Below are 12,866 nucleotides of genomic sequence, written 5' to 3'. Positions count from 1 at the left end.
AAAACCCAGGTTCCATCTTCTCTAGCTCCTCTCATGTTCAGTCACTAGACCCCATACCCACAGATCTCCTGGGATATGCAGACCTGCATCCCACCTTACAGACTGCTCTAGCTAGGTGTCTCATCCTTCTGCTCCAGCCTTTCGACAGATAATTCAACTCAGCACTCTGCTCTTTGGTGGGGACCAATTACGTTAAATTCAGAAGCAGGAGTAAAATGGCACATTTGCTCTCAAGTTTAAGCCATATCTTTCAGTCTAGAATTGGCAATAGCAAAACTGATGCTTTGATACCCCTGCCAACCCCCACAAACACTGAACCATTTACCATGCTGTGTTACTTCTGTTCATATCACCAGCCATACAAAGAAAGTCATCATTACCTGGGACTCATGCTCTCACGACCAGAATACGATCAGAATCTTCTCCATCCCAGGCACCAGGCAGAATCCTTGCTGTTAATGTCAGGGGCAGTCAAATGACAGTTCACTATATGAGCTGCCATTTCGCTGAAAAAAAAAAAAAAAAAACCCAAAAACTAATGCAATCAATTTCAGTTATTGTATCTTGACGTTAATGATCTGAAACAGCAGAAAATAAAATATTATTCTAATTTCTACTCAAAACTGAGACAGGAATCAGATCCCACGCATGGAACGTTTACCCAAAACAGGAGTAACAAGAACATAATCACGGATTTACTTCCACAGGGTGGGGGGCGGGGACGACAACAACCGAACATTGCTTTTTCTTTAGCAATTGTTCTCTCTTGAGTCTTCTTTCTCAGTTTTCTGGAAAAAAAAAAAAAAAGTTCTTAGATAGGATATTAGTGCTTTTTAATTTTAGATAAGAAAATGAGTCATTCCTTTTCGAAAAACAGCTCTACGCCATGCGCTATTCTATTTCAGAATTTTGGATGGCTCTGCTGCTATCTTCAGGGGACTCTCGACCCGCTGGTTAAGGATTAGTGCCTGGCCCTATGTCATGCCCTGTACGTTGTCATGTGCGTGTTGCAAGCACACTCAACACTGGCAAGATTTATTATTTACTTGAGGGCACTGTTCATTTCATTGGGAGCAGGAACTATTTACATTTTGTCTGTTCCATTAGTTTCCAAGGGCTGCCATAACAAATCACCACAAATATGGTGACTTAAAACAACCAAAATTTATTTTCTCACAGTTTGTGAGGCCAGACATCCAAAATCAGGGTGCCTGGAGGGCCAGACTCTTTCTGAAGGCTCTAGGGAAGAATCCTTCCCTGCATCATGCTGTTCCAGGGGTTCCAGGCATTCCTTGGTTTATGGCCCCAAAAGTCTAGTCACTGCTCTGTCTTCACATGGTCTTCTCCTCTGAGTGTTCATTGTTTCCTTCCTTCCTTCTTCCCTCCTTTCTTTCTCCATCCCTTCCTTCCTTCCTCTTTCTTCCTTCCTTTCTTCCTTTCTCTCTCTCTTTCTCTTTCTTTCTTTCTTTCTTTCTTTCTTTCTTTCTTTCTTTCTTTCTTTCTTTCTTCTTTCTCTTGTTTTATAAAGTCATTTGTCATTGGATTTATGGTCCACTGTTAGCCATGTTGATGTCATCTTGAGATCCTTAATTACATCTGTAAATGCCCTTTTTCAAAACAACTTCCCATTTACAGGTTCCAGTGGGACATACCTTGGTAGGCCACCATTCAATACACCAGTGTCAGCTATATAAAGAGAGGATGTGGAAACATGAGTTAGTTGGTCCTCTCTTTCTGATGTATTTAATGATGTTGAGTCCCTGAGACACCACGCTGATCTTCTGAAGCTTCCCAGTTGGACCCATCCCAAATGTGGCTCTTAACTAGGCGAATCTTGCACTGATCTAAGAAAGAGACACTTGAAGAAGAGGTCCTGCTGGTATTCTATACATTTCACCTCCAAACCCCACTGACAAGTGTTCATTAAATGTCTCATGATACTAAATTGACCAATATAACAACATCATCCTCCCCATGCAAAACCACCCTGCTATTTAAACTCAACAGCTACCTTCCCATGCCCATTGTACTGACTGACCTTGTACTGAATTCATGACTGCCAACAGTAAACTGACATAGAACACTGATCAGCAATCTTACCTCATTTTCTTACCAAGCATGCTTTCCACCCTCTAAGATGAGTATCACATACCATCTCCTCTGCCTGCAGGAATCCTTCTCCCAACACTCTTAATGGATGACCTTGCTTCTAACTTTATCAAGAAAATTGGAACAGTCTTTTCATTCTTAAATTTATAATGAGCTGGCACCTTTGTCTATAATGTCTGTCTTCCCTCTTGTTACAAGTGTATACTTTCGGGACACCTGGGTGGTTCAGTCCATTAAGTGTCTGCCTTTGGCTCAGGTCATGATCCCAGGGTCCTGGGATTGAGCCCTGCATTGGGTTCCCTGCATCAGGAAGCCTACTTCTCCCTCTCCCTCTGCCTACTGCTCCCCCTGCTTGTGCACACACTCTCTTTCTTTGATAAATAAATACATAAATAAATAAATAAATAAATAAATAAATAAAATCTTTAAAAAAAATGTACCACCTCTTATCTTACCAGACGCTACTCCTTTTGGATAGCTTCTATAACACCTTCTGAAGGACCCCACTCCGGCAATTAGATCTTCTTTCAATCAGCTCTCCCTCCGTGGATCCTTCCAACCTCCAGGAATCAATCCTACTAGTATCCAAGTATATTCTAGTTGCTGTAGTACCTTATGAATAAACTATCTGTGGCCCCCAAACTCACCACTATTTGCTCTTTTTCTCCCCTCCCTTTTTCAGAAAATCTTATTTATGAGCAATTTCCCTGTCTTTTGCAGGTTTCTGCACATTCATTAAAGGTTTCATTTTCTTTATGGTATCAGAAACTTCCCCTTCTTTGCTACATTTAGTTTATGCAGAGATAAAATCCTACAGCCAATGTGATCTACCTCAGTTTTCCACTTGGGGGACCTGATGAAAGAAACTTCGTGGACTGCTAAATTATGCATATATCCATCTCACCAACAGCATGGAAATATTCCTCTGTAGTATAAAATCTACATATCATGCAGAACGATCACTGGGTTCTAAAACCTGTCAAGTGATGAATGATGATCTTAAAAATTGGCAGGACCTTTGTTTCCTGCAGAAGTGATTGAAGCATGACCTTTTGTACAAATTAGATTGTTAAATTATTTCTTTGGAGTAAAGAGGGTCTAAATATATCTCTAATGGTGCACATTTATGTGGCCCTTTATGGTTTTCAAGGAAATTTCATATCCATTACTTTATTTGATCCTTACAATAGCCCTGTAAGATACTGGTATTTATCTAATTTTCACATACAGGAAAAATAAGGTACCCAGGGTCTGTATGACTCACCCTCCACTAGTGCTCAACTTAAACCCATGGCCATTACCTCAGTGGCTCAACCTTGAGTGTACAGTAGAATCACCTGGGAGCTTTTGAAAATCTCAGTACCCAGGCTGCACTCAACACTAATCAAATCCAAATCTCTGGGGGTGAGATCAAGGCATTATTATCTTTGAAGAAAACTCTCCAGGTAATTTTAGCATGCAACTAAGTTTGAGGACCAGGGCTTTAACCCCTCATTTCTGCAGCACTACTCTCTCCAATTCAACTCCTTCTTACTGTCACCTTTAAGAAGGATTTTTTTTTTTTTTTTTAACTGCAGTTTGAAAGGGAGGTTGACTTTTTTGGGATCAGGTTTCTTGTAACACAGATTACAACATTTTATAAGGGGGGGAAAAATAAAGGAACAGCATCAGTCACTCAAGATATATAATTCTCTCCCGAGTCTCTGACGGAAGTGTCTACATCCAGATTGACTCAAAAAGGAGTGTAGTGTGATTTGTGGGAAGAAACAGAACATTTGAACCTATCTGATAGGTCTGCACACATGATATGGATATTCAAGTTCAAATTTAAGAATATCATCATCTTCATACCATTTTTTAAAAGATTTTATTTATTTATTTATTTAGAAAACACGCACATGAATGAGGGGTAGGGGCAGAGGGAGAAGCAGACTCCTTGCTGAGCAGGGAGCCTGACATGGGGCTCCATCCCAGGACCCCGAGATCATGACCTGAGCCAAAAGCAGATGCTTAACCAACAGAGCCACCCAGGTGCCCCTCTTCTTACCATTCCTAAAGGAATTATAAATGTGGCTCTGCTAACATGGCTTCTCTGTTTCCCTTTAATAGCTGGGGATAATCTGGGAATGAGCTTAAGCATCTTAACACTTGTCCTAGAAATGTACCCTCCATATGTAAGGTCTGAGAACTGTTGATTATAAAATTATTTTTACATTTTTCCCCTCTGAATTGGAAAGTGGCAATTATTGTGCTGTGACAATGAAATGGCTCTGTTCCTAATCATGCACTGGGGAGAAACAATGTTGGTCAAATGGTAAGCAGCCACACACTGCAGTTTTCAATTATTCCAAAAGCATTTTCCTTGCAAAGTTAGGCTCTGCATAAAAGGGAAATAAAAGAGACAAATCCCCCAACTACAAGCCTATTTCTAGACTGATCACAATATTATTGAAAGGAGAATATGAAAACATAATTAAAAATGATGATCCCTACAACAGTTCTTAAGACTATCAGGTTACATGGTTACATGATATTCTGAAACCATCGCCTCAGTTTGCCATATGTAAAACTGGGAATACACTTCTGAAATTCATGTAAAGCCTGGAGAACTTGCTTCTTAATATTTTCGGCACACCAAGAGCAGAATGAAATCAATTTTTTGTTATTATTGGATAGTTTTTATTACTATACTTTAAGTGAAATACATTTAGTTATGATGGTTTAGGTGACTGGTTGTAAGGAAGCCATTGGAGACTCCTGTTTTGACCAGTTGTTTGTCTCTCAGTATTACACTAACCAAATGGACAACTTTTTCTGGAATGCCATTTTCACCAGATAAATGCCCAGCTTCTGCAGAATGTGGCTTCCTTTTGTTATTGCGTGAAGTCTAAATTCTTCAGTCGCGTTTCTAAGGTGCCATATCCCTGCAATTTGTGTCTTCCGGTTTTCCAGCACGGATTCTGTTCCCATCAGGCTGCTTTCTCTGTGTCACCCCGCCCCCTTCCTCAGGCCAATCCCAGACCTGTGTCTTTGTTCATGCTGCTTTCTCAACTAGATAACCTTCTCTCCTCACCACTTGAGGAAAAGCAGCCTTTTTCAAGACACTGCTCAATCTGTGTCACTTCTGTGAACTTGTCCAGCTGCTCTGGACCTCACCAGTTTTCTCAGCCTTCATTATCTACTCAAAGTACAACAGTGGCAGCATATTCTCCTTGCCCTTGTGAGTTAAGAATTTTCTAGTACAGGGGCTAGAAAATTTAGGGATATCATCATCTTCTTACCATTTCTTTCTTTCTTTCTTTCTTTCTTTTTTTAAGATGGGTGGCTCAGTGGGTTAAAACCTCTGTCCTTGGATCAGGTATGATCTCAGGGTCCTGGGATCCAGCCCTGCATCTGGCTCTCTGCTCAGCAGGGAGCCTGCTTCCTCCTCTCTCTCTCTGCCTGCCTCTCTGCCTACTTGTGATCTCTGTCTGTCAAATAAATAATAAAATCTTTAAAAAAACAAAAAGAATTTTCTAGTACATGTAGAAGAATGCATCCAGATGTTCCACACTGAGAGGTCAAAGCCTGTAGAGCATACAACTGACACTGTGTTTTCTGTGGAAGGATAGGCTCCAGGGAAACAAGGGACCATATAGCTTGTGTCCAGGAAATGTTAGTTACCCTCTCAAAATGGACGGAGGGTTTTGATTTTTTTTTTCATTCGTTTTTTTTTTTTTTTTTTTTTTAGAGATTTCCTTATTTTTTTTTTTTTTTTTTTTTTTGGAAGGAGAAAGAACACAAGCTGGAGGAGCAGAAGGAGAGAGAGAGAGAATCCCAGACTGACTCAGCACTGACCATAGAGCCTGACTCGTGGCTCCATCTCATGACCCTGAGATCATGACCTGGGTTGAAATGAAGAGTCGGAGGCCCACTTCACTGCACCAGCCAGGTGCCGCTCAAAATAGAAGGAGTCCTTTAAGCAGATTTTTAAATGTCGGTATTGTCAGCTGACCTTTTGGTGCCCTGTCTGGTCATCCGAGAATACATTAGATTTAACACTCCTTGAGGAATAATCCATCGTTAAAATTCTGTGACTGATTATCTTTTTACTCAACAGATGGACCTTTGTCCATTGATTTAGAACCATGTTCACATTATTAAATTCAATTAAACAAACAGTTTGGTCCACAGTTCCCTTTTCGTCTCACTGTGCACTTCCCCACATATAAATGGCATGTCGATATCTCAACTGGGATGTGAATTATGGCCTATCGTGGACTAGTAGCAAATAGTCAGGCTATTCCTATCTTAATCCATACCCTTTATGTGATTCAGTAATTCACCAGTGAAGAACCACTGCTGCTTGGCCCTGATTTCTCCCCAGATCTGAGGGGACACTGAACAGATTGAACCTTGTCCTCCTGCCCATAATGGCAAGGTGTCAAAGCTACCCTGTTTCTGCAAGGGAGGGAGGATCACAGGCTCCACCTCCACTGGGAAATCCAATCAAGGAGATTCCGTGCCCAAATAGACCTGGTTTCTCAAGGGTACAGTTCATAGATTCTTAAGCACTAAGTTTGTCCCTGTTTCCAGCCCACCCTGCCCTAAATCTCTGTCCTCCAGGAATAAGTTACAATAGATAGATGAGAGGTTCTCGATTCTAGTTCAATATTAGAATCACTTTGGAAGATTTTGGTTATTTGGTTGTGTGTTTTGTAGCAGCTTTATTGAGATGTCATTTATATAGTATACAATTCATTCATTTAAAGATTAGAATTCAGTGACCTTTAGTATATTCACAGAGCCACATAATCATCACCACGATTTTAGAACGTTTTCATCATTTCAAAAAGAAATTCCATACCCTCAAGGCATCACCCCTCTGATCCCTGTGTCCCCATCCTCCTCAGCCCTAAATAGCCCCTAATCCACTCATGTCTCTATACATTTGCCTCTTTGGGATATTTTATATAAATGTAGTCCTTTGTGACAGACTTCCTTCCATCAGGATGTTCTCAAGCTTCATCCATGTTACATGTATTAGTACTTCATTCCTCTTCATAACCAAATAACATTCCATTGTGTGGCTGCACCACATCATGTCTATCCATCCATCGGCTGATGGACCTTTGGGTTGTTTCCACCTTCTAGCTATAACAGGTCATGCTGCTATGAGCATTCATGTACAAGCTTTTAAGTGAAAATAAGTTGGTTAACTCTCTTGCCTATATATCTCAGAGTAGAATTTCTGGGCCAAATGGTCTATGTTTAACCTTTTGAGGAATTTCCAGCCTGTCTTCAGAGAGACTGAATAATCTTACATCTCTTCTAGCAATATATAAGAGCTCTGATTTCCCCACAACCTCACCAACATCTGTTGTCTGACTTTTTTAATCTAGCTGTCCTATTGGGTGTGAAGTTTCCCATTTTGATTTTGATTTGCCGCTTGATGGCTAATGATGTTGAGCATCTTTTCATGTACTTGTTGACTGTTTGTTTATCTTCTTTGGAGAAATGCCTATTCAGGTCCTTTGCCCAGTTTCAGCTGTGTTTGTTTTTTTGTTTTTAATTATATATGTATGATTTGCAAGTATTTTCTTCCATTCCATGAGTTGCAGAGTTTTTAAATAATATTAAAGCCTGGGCTTACTTCTGTACATGCAGACGTATTTGATCTGCTGCCTACACTCACTCATATTTTTCAGTGTGCCAGGTGAAGAACTACTGACTGCATTAAGATCTCTGCCACCTTGGAGTACCAGAACCAACCTCTTCCTCTTCCAGAGCAAAGACTAGCCCACTGGTTACCACTATTTCCAGGCACAAAGTAATCTTATTTGGAGCTTTTTTGCCCTTGGCTGCCCCAGAATGCTAATCATCAGAGTCACCAAAGTTTTCCCAGATGGATTTATCTAACTTTGAGCCTAACCAGAAGTTAGGAGAATCTCATTCCTTTTCCTCCCTCTCGGCACCTCGCGCAAAATCTTTGGTGACATCCCACTGCCACCCAGACTTCTGCATCTCAAGCAGTTTGGGGAAGGACAGAATTTACCAAATCAGAGAGAAAGGCAAAAGCAGAGGATTTTTTTTTTTTTTTTGTATAAAGATTTTATTTATTTATTTGAAGGGGTATCACAAGTAGGCAGAGAGGCAGGCGGGGGTGGGAAGCAGGTTCCCCACTGAGTAGAGCCAGATGTGGGGCTCAATTCCAGGACCCTGAGATCATGACCCTAGCTGAAGGCAGAGGCTTAACCCGCTGAGCCCCACAAACCCACCCAGGTGCCCCCAAAAGCAAAGGATCTTATAACACCCTTCTTCAGATGGTAAAACATCTTGGCTTTGTATTTTGTAAACCTATGGAAGACAAATCTGTTGACATTTATCATACTGACAACGGAATGTGCCCCAGATGGGTATATGGGTTCCCCATCGTTCCCCATAGATATATGGGTATTTGCAAAAATTTAATTAGTAGTGTCTGTGACTTAAAGCATTGATAGATGATAGATAGATAGATAGATAGATAGATAGATGATAGATAGACAAAGTTCTATACTCTTTTACACAGGCTATGGTTTCCAGCACCACATCTCTGTTTTTCAAGAGTATTAATTGATACTTAGATAGTCAATTCCTCATCTTTTACTTTCTAGTTGGGTCTAGCATCCTTCTTTCCTTACCCTTCATTTTAAACAACAATACCTCCCCTCCCCAGTCATTTTGGCAACCTAAAATGTTCCCATGCTGTTCCAAAGTATGTTTTTAAAACGGTGATTCCCAAATCCTCAAATACTATTTTTTTCACTGAGGACGAATGAATCCCCTAAAGTCCTGAACTAAATTTCTAACCACCTGTGCCACCAAACCAGTCCACAAATAAATCCCACAGGTAACTAGAACTCATCACGTACCCTCTTCCCCTCTGGTTTCCTTGTCTAAGGCATGCTTCACTGTGCCTTCAACCACCTTAGGCCCTTAATCTCTCCTCCCGTTCTCCTCCAAATTAATCACCATATTCTGTTAACTCCACCTCCTAAAAAATTTCTTCACTTCATTCTTTCAAATCCCTAGTCAACTAACCTTTCTTTACCTGAGGGACTGTTCCAATAGCTCCCAATTGTTTTCCTGCTTCAGTGACTTCATTGTCCAATCCAGAGTGAGTTTTCTAAAAGGAAAGTCTGATTAAGTGTATTTCTTGCTTAAATATCTTCACTGGCTTTTTTATCACTCTAGTGGCTCTGCCCAGCTGGTGGTTAGAGAGCACTTAGGGATTTAACGGAGAGGTTCCAAAAGGGTCATGTCACTCACAACAATGACACCCATTCCTCTTGAGTTTTATCAATCAGTTAATAGAATAGGAAACATTTTTCAAAACTAATAAATAAATAAGTTAAATGATTTTTAAATACTTTTCCCTTTAAAGGGGAAACTTATCACTTTATTTTTAGAAATATTTTATGTATTTGACAGAGAAAGAGAGCACAAGCAGGGAGAGGACCAGACAGAGGGAGAGGGAGAAGTAGGCTCCCCACTGAGTAAGGAGCCCAGTGTGGGGCTCAATTCCAGGACCCTGGGATAATAACCTGAGCCAAAGGCAGACTCTAAACTGACTGAGCCACCCAGGCTCCCCAACTTCTCACTTTAAACAGGTGGGCTGTGGCCAATGAATTTCAAAGTGAACAAATTCACTTCTCACCTACTTTGTCACTCAGCTGAATCCCACTAGCCATGATGGTTTGAATTGCTGTTAATTGTAGTCTTAGAGTTTTCCCTTTATATCCATAATGGACCATTTGTTGGAGAAAACACAAAAATATAACATCAATTTTCAAATTATAAGAATAAAAATAATTATTCTGCAATTTTATCTCAAATTGATCTTCAGATCTGTGCCTTGTATAAATTATAATTTGCAACAAATCAATATATATGAACTCCTTTTTTCTAAAAAGCAAAAAGAAGAAATATAGTAATGAACATATTTAAATTGACCATTTAGCAGATAAGAATAATACACTATGTTATTTAAGAAAATAAGTCAGACACAGCAACCTAAAATCTTCTCTGGTCTCATCATATAGAAACAAAAAATAAAACAGTTGTTTCTTTAATCCACGGTCAAGAAGACAGTTTCTGTTGATTTCTAATGCAGTAATTACATTTTAATACATATGTTGATGTACAGCCCATTCCCAAACCAAACAACTTAGTCCTTTCTAATTTTTTCAACAGATTATACTTTCCTTACACAATTAATATAAAGTAAATAAAATAGGGTTACCCAGGTGGCTCAGACGGTTAAGTGTCAGCCTTTGGCTCAGGTCACTATCTTGGGGTTCTGGGTTTGAGTCCCACATAGGGCTCCCTGTTCAGTGGGGAGTTGCTTCTCCCTCTGTGTTTGTCTCCACCCTGCCCCATCCGCTTACATGCCCTCTCTCTCTCAAAGAAATAAAATCTTTTAAAACATATGTAAAGTAAATAAAATCATACAAACCATTGGTAATGGGAAAAAGACAGATTTTTGTCTTTGACCTGGAACCCTGTCCCCCATACCTGCTTGGCTAGCTCACATTCTCCACATACCAGCACAAAGCTCTGTCCTCACCATCTTATAACAAATAACAGCCCTCCACCCTTCCACCTGGATAGCACATCTGCTGCCTTACCCTGCTTTATTCTTCTCCATAACACCTATGACCATCTGACATACCATATGTTTGTCTGTTGTCCTTTTATCCATGTATGTCTCCGAGGATACAAGCTTCATCAGAGCGGGGCCATCTCCAGCACTTACAAACAGCAAACAAAACAGTTAAAAAAAAATGTAGACTGACTGAATAAAATGCTGAATATGAGGTATTCTGAAGGAAGACTGGGGAGATTTCATCTGATAGTCTGGTAACAGAAAGTCTTTCTGGACATAGTGATATCCAAGGACAAAGGAATAATGGCTGTTGAGGGGAGGAAGCATACGTGATGATAAGCCAGTGACCCAACTTGACAAGCTGGAACATGTCTGATGTTAGTATAAACCATAAAACGCTGGAGGGTCAAGCTTGTAATTTTCTCATCCAAGTCCCTCGGATGAGATCATTAAGACACAAAATGTTATATAACTTGCTAAATTCACATAACAACTAGGGAAAGTGGGATTTTCTGAGTGCTAGTCCAAATCTCTCCACATGTACCTGTATCCCAAGCCTACCCATTATGAACCCAATTGTGTTCCCCCCAAAATGCATATGTTGAAGCCCTCACCCCCAATGTGGTTGTATCTGGAGATAGGGCCTATAAGGAGGTAACTAAGGTTAAGTGAGGTCCTAAGTTGGGGGAAGGGCTGTTCTGATAGGATTTGTGCCCTTATAAGAAGAGACATTAGAGGTCTTACTGTCATGCTCTCTCCCCATACATACACCAAAGGCCACGTGAGGATGGGCAAATCAACTGTCAGTAGCCAGGAAGAGAGTCTTCACCTAGCATTGAACTCTGTTAATTCCTTGATCTTGAATTTTCCAGCCTCCAGAATGGAGAAATTCATTTTTGTTCTTTAAGACACCCAGTCTAGAATATTTTGCCATGGCAGCTGAGTTGATGAAACCACTGCCCTCCCTCCTCTGCCCCTGACTCTTGGTAAAGCAGGAGTCAAACCACTCATCTATATGATCAAGTGATGGTGTCAGTCACTAAGGAGGGTAAGGAATGAAACTGAGAAGTGGGCTACAGAAGATATCCTTCCCATGCCCAACATCTTTAGTCAGCTCACCCTCTCAGACACAGCCTTCACAGGTGACTCACCCAACTAATTCAGTGGCTTGGTTTTGACGTTTATAATAGGTAGAAGAACTATATCCACTGAACATTTCAAGAGAAATTTAAACAGTGTTGTCCTGTTGTCTTGATCTCTGCATACAAGCTGAATATGAAGGTAGGAGCGGGAGCAGTCAGGAAAAAAACAAGCTGCTGTTTTCATTTTCAGTCTATCGGCTTCCCTGGGTAATTCACCCAGTTCAAAAGCAATGAAGCATGGATTTCACTTGCAATGAGAGAGGCCCAGGCATATTAATGCAATTATTTTATTAAATAACTTATTTATTTAGTAACTAACTAAAAGAAAATCTCTCTTATCTGGTGTTGTAATGTCACTTTTTAAATTCTGGACACTAAAAAAGAATACTAGAGGCTCCATCCTTATTTTTGGAAGAATCCTTGGCAGCAGAAATATTGATATTTAAAGCCTGGGTTTGGAGGTAGGGAAGTGGGGGGGATTGCATTAGAATTCAATCCAATTCGCCCAGTGTTTATGAAATATAAATGATATGCAAAACACTGGTTACTCTGTGGAAAATGAAAGAAAACCCAAGCCTGGCCCTTTGCCTTCGAGTTAGAAATATGTATAAGGCAAGATGTTGTATACAAACATACTTTGTTCTTTCTCCATTCCTACTAAAGGGTATAAATATTATGAGTAGATATCAGTGCCTCAGTTAAAGGAAAGATTATATATATGCCAGAAACAATGGAAGAAATCATGTAGATATAGCAAGATGGGACTGGGTGAAAAGAAACAACACATCTACTGCTGTGTTGTGTGTCCAGAAAATGAGAGGAAGGAATAACAAAACTACATTAAAATCCTAGAAAGCAAAGGAAGGAAGGTTGGTACTGATGTGCTGTGGGGGGAGACAGAGGTGTATTACCTCCAACATTTGGTGTAAAGTGTAATATCGAGGAGCTTCATGGAACTCTTCCACTCCTCCAGCATCCGTGGGACATCC

The 12,866-nt window shown here is 40.3% G+C and overlaps 1 long non-coding RNA gene across 1 annotated transcript in view; it reads left to right on the top strand.

Moving 5' to 3' along the window:
* The window catches only part of LOC309862686, a 29,498-nt gene extending 23,231 nt beyond the window's left edge, over positions 1 to 6,267 (top strand). The window contains exon 2 of the long non-coding RNA XR_014310655.1: positions 5,879 to 6,267. This is a non-coding gene — a long non-coding RNA (uncharacterized lncRNA). The remainder of the gene's footprint in view (positions 1 to 5,878) is intronic.
* The last annotated feature ends 6,599 nt before the right edge of the window (positions 6,268 to 12,866 follow it).

Source organism: Mustela nivalis (genome assembly GCF_964662115.1).
Source record: "Mustela nivalis genome assembly, chromosome: 4".
Taxonomy (NCBI): Eukaryota; Metazoa; Chordata; class Mammalia; order Carnivora; family Mustelidae; genus Mustela; species Mustela nivalis.
Note: the sequence above shows the minus strand (reverse complement) of the source record. Positions and strands in the feature narration are given on the sequence as shown.